Source organism: Ursus arctos, unplaced genomic scaffold (genome assembly GCF_023065955.2).
Source record: "Ursus arctos isolate Adak ecotype North America unplaced genomic scaffold, UrsArc2.0 scaffold_8, whole genome shotgun sequence".
Lineage (NCBI taxonomy): Eukaryota > Metazoa > Chordata > Mammalia > Carnivora > Ursidae > Ursus > Ursus arctos.
Window position 1 is genome coordinate 54,316,121 of NW_026623100.1, and position 6,701 is coordinate 54,322,821.

Sequence of the window (6,701 nt, forward strand, 5' to 3'; positions counted from 1 at the left end):
TCGAGAGGCTCAAAGGTTTTTATTGACCTCAAAGATTTAGAACCAGGGATTTTAGAAAATTTGAGCAAACCTCATGAAGCTAGAGGTTTGAACACGGAAGGGGAACCTTGGATCCGCTCTTGGGTATTTATGATCATCACACTAAAAAATCATCCCATTCTGAAAGTGTTTAAGAGTGGAGTATTATCATTTTCTTTTGAAAACATGGATCAAATTACATTTTGGAAGACCGATCAAATGGCGCTGTTGGTTTGTGTTTGTTCTCTGCTTTGTGCTTTCTAGAAAATAAACCCCTAGTATTTTTCTCTTTTAATTAGAATTCCCCTCTTTCTTTGAATTTAAAAATCTACCAGGAATTCATTTTTGTTTTAAAGATTTATTTGATGGAGAGGGAGAGAGAGTGCGCAAGCACACACAAGCAGGGGGAGCAGGAGAGGGAGAAGCAAGCTCCACGCTGAGCAGGGAGCCCAATGTGGGGCTCGATCTCAGGACCCCTGGATCATGACCCGAGCCACAGGCAGATGCTTAACCCAATGAGCCACCCAGGGGCCCCTAAAATCTACCAGGATTTCAACTACGTAATAGGAAAACTAAGTCCCAGGGTACCCTTGCAAGGTGCAAAGATTCAAGTTAACATATGAAAACAAAAATAGCTATTCAATAACAAAATATGGTGTCAGGGCTATTCCATGGGTTATCCCAGCTAATATGTGAGAGGTGCCATTGGCCTTATATAGATGAAGAAACAAAGGGTCTGAGTGGTTAGTGGATCTCAATCTAGTTGGGGGAGCTTTAAAAAAATTACTGGTGTTGAGGGACACCTGGTGGCTCAGTTGAGTGTCCGACTCTTGATTCTGGCTCAGATCATGATCTCAGGATTGTGGGATCAAGCCCCACATCGGGCTCTGCACCTGGTGTGGAGCATGCTGAGGATGCTCTCTCCCTGCCCCCCGGCCCCCCCACGTCCACCCCTTAAATAAATACATACATAAAATTTTTAAAAATACCAGGGTCCAGACCTATGAAGCAGAAATTCAGGTAGGGCTAAAGAGCTGGGTTTTTTTTCAGAAGTTGCCCTGATGCTTCTGATTTGCAGTTGGGGATAAAAACGACTAGAAGCAGGTGTTCTGATCTGCCAACATGAGTCCTCTGGAGCTTTTTACTTACCTCTGTTTTCTCCTCTTCTAAAAATAGGTCATGTCACCGTCTCTATTTCTTTTTTCTCTCTTTCAGGAGCAGCTTTTATGGGTAGAAATCGCATTTAAGTGTTTTTTCCCTTGTTCTGTTTTTACAACTCCTGACTGGTCATTAATCAATCAAACATCACTAATTCCTTGATCTCTTGAACTTTGCTTGGAAGTCAAATAAGGATTCTTTTGAGATGAACCAGTGGAATGCGTGAGGCGCTGTGGTTTTCGTATTTACTTGGGTAAATGTCACAACTAAAGACAAAACCTTGTCCAAAGTCCTCAGTGACAGAAGAATTAGTACATAAACTATTTCCATTTGAATTCTAAAAGAGCAAAAGAACAACGTTCATAGAGGAGAAGAGCGAGAGAGGAATAGGAGCATTGTTTCAGCAGAGATGCCTGCCTTTCAGTAAGATTAGGGCCTTAAAAACCAGAACATCTCCAATGTCATTTTATGACTTAGGTTACACGGAATTTTCAAAACAAAAATGTCTTTGATTTTTCAGAATTTTATTCTCTATCACGTTTTTAAATGCATAGGACCATAAAGTAACTCTTTAAAGGATGTGATAACTCCCTAAAAGCTTAGAATTCTCACATTAAGTCAGAATTCCTTACCACTTATTGATTCTCTTGGGATCTGATTCTGTTGTATTATAAAAATAGCTAATCATACCGAACACTCATTAGTTTCAGGCCCTCATCTGAGTGCCGTTCATGTTAACACATTTCTTTCAAAACCCTATGAAGTAGGTAAGCTTCTTACCTGGCAAGTGACAGAGCCAGAATTCAACTAAAGTACGTTTCTCTCCTCCTTTGGCTTTCATAGCATCTATGCTGGAATGAGGTTTAAAGATAATAAGAGCATTCGGGCCCCCGGGTGGCTCAGTCGGTTGAGTGTCCAACTCTTGGTTTTGGCTCAGGTCATGATCCCATGGGTCCGGGGGATGGAGCCCACGGACTCTGCCCTCAGCGGGGAGTCTGCTTGAAGATTCTCTCCCTCTGCCCCTCCCCCAACCCATGCACTCCCTCGCGCTCTCTAGAATAAACAAACCTTAAAAAAGTAGTAATATGAGCATAATGTAACTTGAGAGGGAGGCTATTACAGTTAAACATCCCCAGCCCCACTACCAAGCCCACCCAAGTGGTTCTATGAGTAAAATAACCTCTATATCTGAGGGCATCACTGTTTCTAAGAGAAATCAGCTGCTTCCCTAAAACAAACATCTGTCCCTGTCAGCAAGGCCCCCCAAACTGTGGGCACTTGGGGCAACGGTCATTTCCGTGCCTTAGAGCTGTGGTTCTCAAACAGTGGCGTAAAGAGAATCACCTGAGGCACTTGTTAGAATGCACATTCCTGTGTCCTTTCTTCATAGAGTCTGATTAAGTGGGTTGAGGGTGGAGCCCCAGATCTTATAACCAGGCTCCCCCAGTATTCCCCATGCCAGTGGTGTGCAAACTTGACATTACACGTGCTGTTTCCAGCAGTCGTCACTGTCACCATGTATACCATGGCTTGATGGCTGGTCAAAGTGACTTCAAGTAAATAATTTTGCCAACATTCATCTATTTGGAAAAGGTAAAGGACTCTGTGCAGTGTGGTTTAATTTCATAAATGCCGTCACAATTTGATCAATGGCAATATCTTCAGCTCTAGAGATCTTCCTAGGATCTTTGAAGATTTCATTTAAGCCGTTCTTTAAAAGGAGAAGATATTATCATTAATCAATTCTAATAAAGAAGAGTGCCCGTGTACCAGCTCCTACAAAAAAAAAAAAAAAAGAAACACCAAAATCAGACATGTGAATTTAGTATTTTGATGTGTTCTGTGTACCACCCCGAACAGTAAACTTAGGGACAGTCTTAGAGATAGTCTCGTCTAAATCCTTTATGTTTAGATGAAGAAACTAGAACCTAAAAAAAAAGTGAAGTGTCTTACCCAAGAACACACAGATAGAAGAGCTAAAACTGTCTCCTTAATGAAGCTCTGTACCCCCGGTCTGTCTTTATATTGTCAGGAATTCACAGGTGCTGGGAAAGCAACCATGCCTCCACGAGCAGGCTAGGTCCCAATTAAAATCACTGTCAGTGTCAGTTCCTAAGCACAGACTGCCTGAGAGTTGAACAGCTGGCCCCCAAAATATGCCAAGACTCGAGAATAAATCATGTGGGATGAAACCTTTGCTCTAGATCATGAACCCTGTGTGTGACCTGCAGGAATAAATATAGTAAGTATCCTTTTCACAGAAGAGACATTTAAGTCTGTCTGTAGCTATAAAGTTTGAGAAATTCAGGTAAAAAATAATTTCTCGAGGAAAGGGGAGTGTACTGACCTCTTGTGCTCATGGACCAAGGTTACGCACAGTAAACTCAAGATAGGTCTGCAGAGAACAGTTATGTCCAGACTCTCTGATGTATGGTGTCGCCCTAGCCACACTGTCTCCCAGCCAAATCTTCCGTTACTGATTTATAGTCAGAGGTACCAGGAGGCAGAACAAAAAGCCTAAGACTGTCTGACTAATTCAAAACTTATTAGAATTCAAGGTGAGAGTTAAAAACAAAGATTCCTACTAGAAATCTCACCTAAGGTGTATATATGTAGGAAGACATAGATGTATGTAATTATCAACATATCTTAGTTTGTACCAATCACATGGGAAAACTGATTTGCATAGGTTTAATGGGCCAAGCTCCGCATATGATTACAGCCCCTCTGAGACCACAGTAGTTATGTCTCGGATTTTACTTTGGGGAAGGGCATGTGAATGGCTCTTGCCTTGTTCAACCATAAGCAAGTTAGGGGCTTCGTGTTCAGGGTAAGGCTTGGCAGTGCCTGACGTATGGTGTGTAATGTGTTGCTCTTTGCACGAAGCAGTAAAGCAGTGATAGGAGGTAATTTGGGGAGATTCCATCATACTGTATTTGGAAAACAGAATTGTCTCTGCAGGAGCTAAGGTTAATGGTTTGGATTTGCATGTGTCTCTAAAATTTTTGCATCACTTTTGACTTAAAACAGACAAAAGGCCAGATGTAGAACCCAGGTAAATAAAACCTCCCAGACTCCAGAAGGCCCCAAACAGGTTTCATTTATGTAACAAGCTAGTTACTTTGCTTACTCATTTTGTAGGGAAGCCAGAGAAAGGCGTTGGACAACAGGAGCCCGTTATTACAAGAATTCCCATTCAATATTCACAACAGGCTATTGAAAGAACGAGGGAGGGAGACATCCCTGCAGACCCAGGTGTGCCCTGCGTTTCAGGCAAAAGGACCGATCTGAGTGTTCAGGTTCCCTGGGCCCAGGAATCTTTGATTTTATGCCTCATTCCCTTCTGGCATAGAGGCAGAAACCTCCAGAAAGTCTAGGGGTTGAGCAGAGACAGGTCCCCGGGAAGTCCAGTGTGCCATGTAGCACGTGCCAGGGGAGGTAAGCAGGTGTGGCCTCATGCCAGGTGGCCTGCCCCTGCAGCATGGGGAGAGAACGTCCCCACCTCGCCAGCCCAGCCTAATACGACCATCTGTTCGCCACCAGCTGGTACCAGCCGCCGTGTCATAGCCTCTCAGGTGTTCCCCAGCAGCAGCCGAGCTGTGAGCTGCTTTCTCCTGCCTTCCACGCTTTTCCTTTCCTTTCCTTGCTCAGCTGCCTGTCCTTAAGAAAAGCAGAACACCTTCATTTTTTTTGAGGCTGCTGCTGCCGCTCCTAATAACTCTTCCTAATGAAGTGAAGAGACCAACAAGATTTGTCTCACCAGCCTCCCGATCAGTCCTCCCTGGGCTGCAGTGTGTGATGTGAACACAGAGAGCAGCGCACATCCGGCCGGTGGGTGAGCAGACTGCCGACCCCTTCTGCAGTCTTTGCTCTGAGGCAGGAAAGAGCATTCTGCAAGAACCTGTTCCAGAGTTTCCGAGTTGAAGGAACAGGGCAATCTGAAGTGAGCAAGGGAAAACATTCGTCTTCCCGGGAGCGGCGGTGTGGTGCAGAGAATGGGCTCTGACATGGGATCGGTTTGGTTTAAACCTCCGTGTTCTATCGACCTATCCAAGAGGCGCTCCCAAACCACAAAAGGGAACAGCAGCGCCTTTAAGGCTGATGAGAGGGCTGGATGAGAACACACGTGTAACACATGCAGGATAGTGCCTGGTACAGAGGAAGCAGTGTTTGCCTTAGTTTAATTATAGAACAGTAAGCAAAACCTGCTTTTCCATTGCAAAGGTCAGGATTAATGCAATGGGGCCCTCCGTGTTGACTGACTTCCTTTCAAAAAAAAAAAAAAAAAAAGATACTGCTTCTGCAGTACCCTCTGAGCAGCCGGAATAACCTACTTGCCAGGGTAAAGCACAAAAATCTACCGACTGATAGAAGTTCACATGCTTTATGGATCATCCCCAGCGGGGATTTACTGAAGGTCGGTGGTGGCAACAGAATAGCAATGGAGGGGAGGAAGTAGTCCCGATATGCCACAAGCCCATGCGTGCTCAGAGCCTCCCAGCAACCCCCAGAGGACCAGAGCAGATGACACGACGACACCTTGCTGTAACGTCATAGCTGCCATTCCTGGCTCTGCAAATGTGAGTTCAATTTGACAGTTACTCACGTCTTCTATAAACCTGTGCAAGGTGTTCGGCCAAGGTAGCTGGGAGGACTTTGATACTGTTAATGAGACAATTATATAGAAAAGAAACGGAATATCTTGCAAGTTCTGTTTACGTGCTTAATAAAGGGCGCTCTATCAGATCCTGCCTCAACTGCTAGTAAACTGATCTAGCCTGCTTTACATGGTCTTTGCAAAACAACAAAAAGAGCTATTCTTACTTTGTACCGAGAAAGATAAGCATTTTCACATATAGTATTTCGGGTTAACAGCACCCTAAAGTGGGTGTCACTATCCCCACTTCACAGATTAAAAACTTGGAGGCTCAGAGAAATTGAGTAATCTGCCTGGGGTCACACATTCCATTGTGAAGGCTGGATTTGAAACCTTCTGGCTCAAACATGCTCAAAATCTCTATGCTCTACTCATCAAGGATATAAGTCACTTCTTGTCCTGCTCCTTGTATGCACCATGATTTTCCTACCTTCAGGAAAGAATGCGCTCGGGGTTATTGAACAAAGCTTGAGGATGGCCATGGGTACGCATGGCATAGTGAAAGGTAAGACGGCCCAGTGAAAGGCACTTAGAGTGAAGGCAGGAGACCCTAGCGCCAGCCCTGAAACAGCTTCTTCCTTGTTGTGTGATGTTGCACCCATTACTTATTGTCCCTAATTCCAGTGTCCTCACCTATAAAGAGCCCTCACCTTATAGAATTGTTGTCACAATCAATGCAGTAAGGTGAGTCATTTTCCCATCCATTAGGCTCTAGGCAAATGCCAGCTATTACTATGGTTCAATCAGCTTCAGTTCCACTGATGATTTGCTCTTGAATCTTTGGAAAGACCTCCCAATGCCTCACCTTTCTCATCTGTAAACTAGAGCTAATGAAACAGAACCTTTTATTAAATACCCTCCAGCAGCC

General features: G+C 44.2%; 1 protein-coding gene across 14 annotated transcripts in view; it reads left to right on the plus strand.

Moving 5' to 3' along the window:
* Positions 1–6,701, plus strand: part of SLC8A1 (solute carrier family 8 member A1) — a 383,135-nt gene that overhangs the window by 358,269 nt on the left and 18,165 nt on the right. The gene's annotated exons all lie outside the window — the stretch shown is intronic.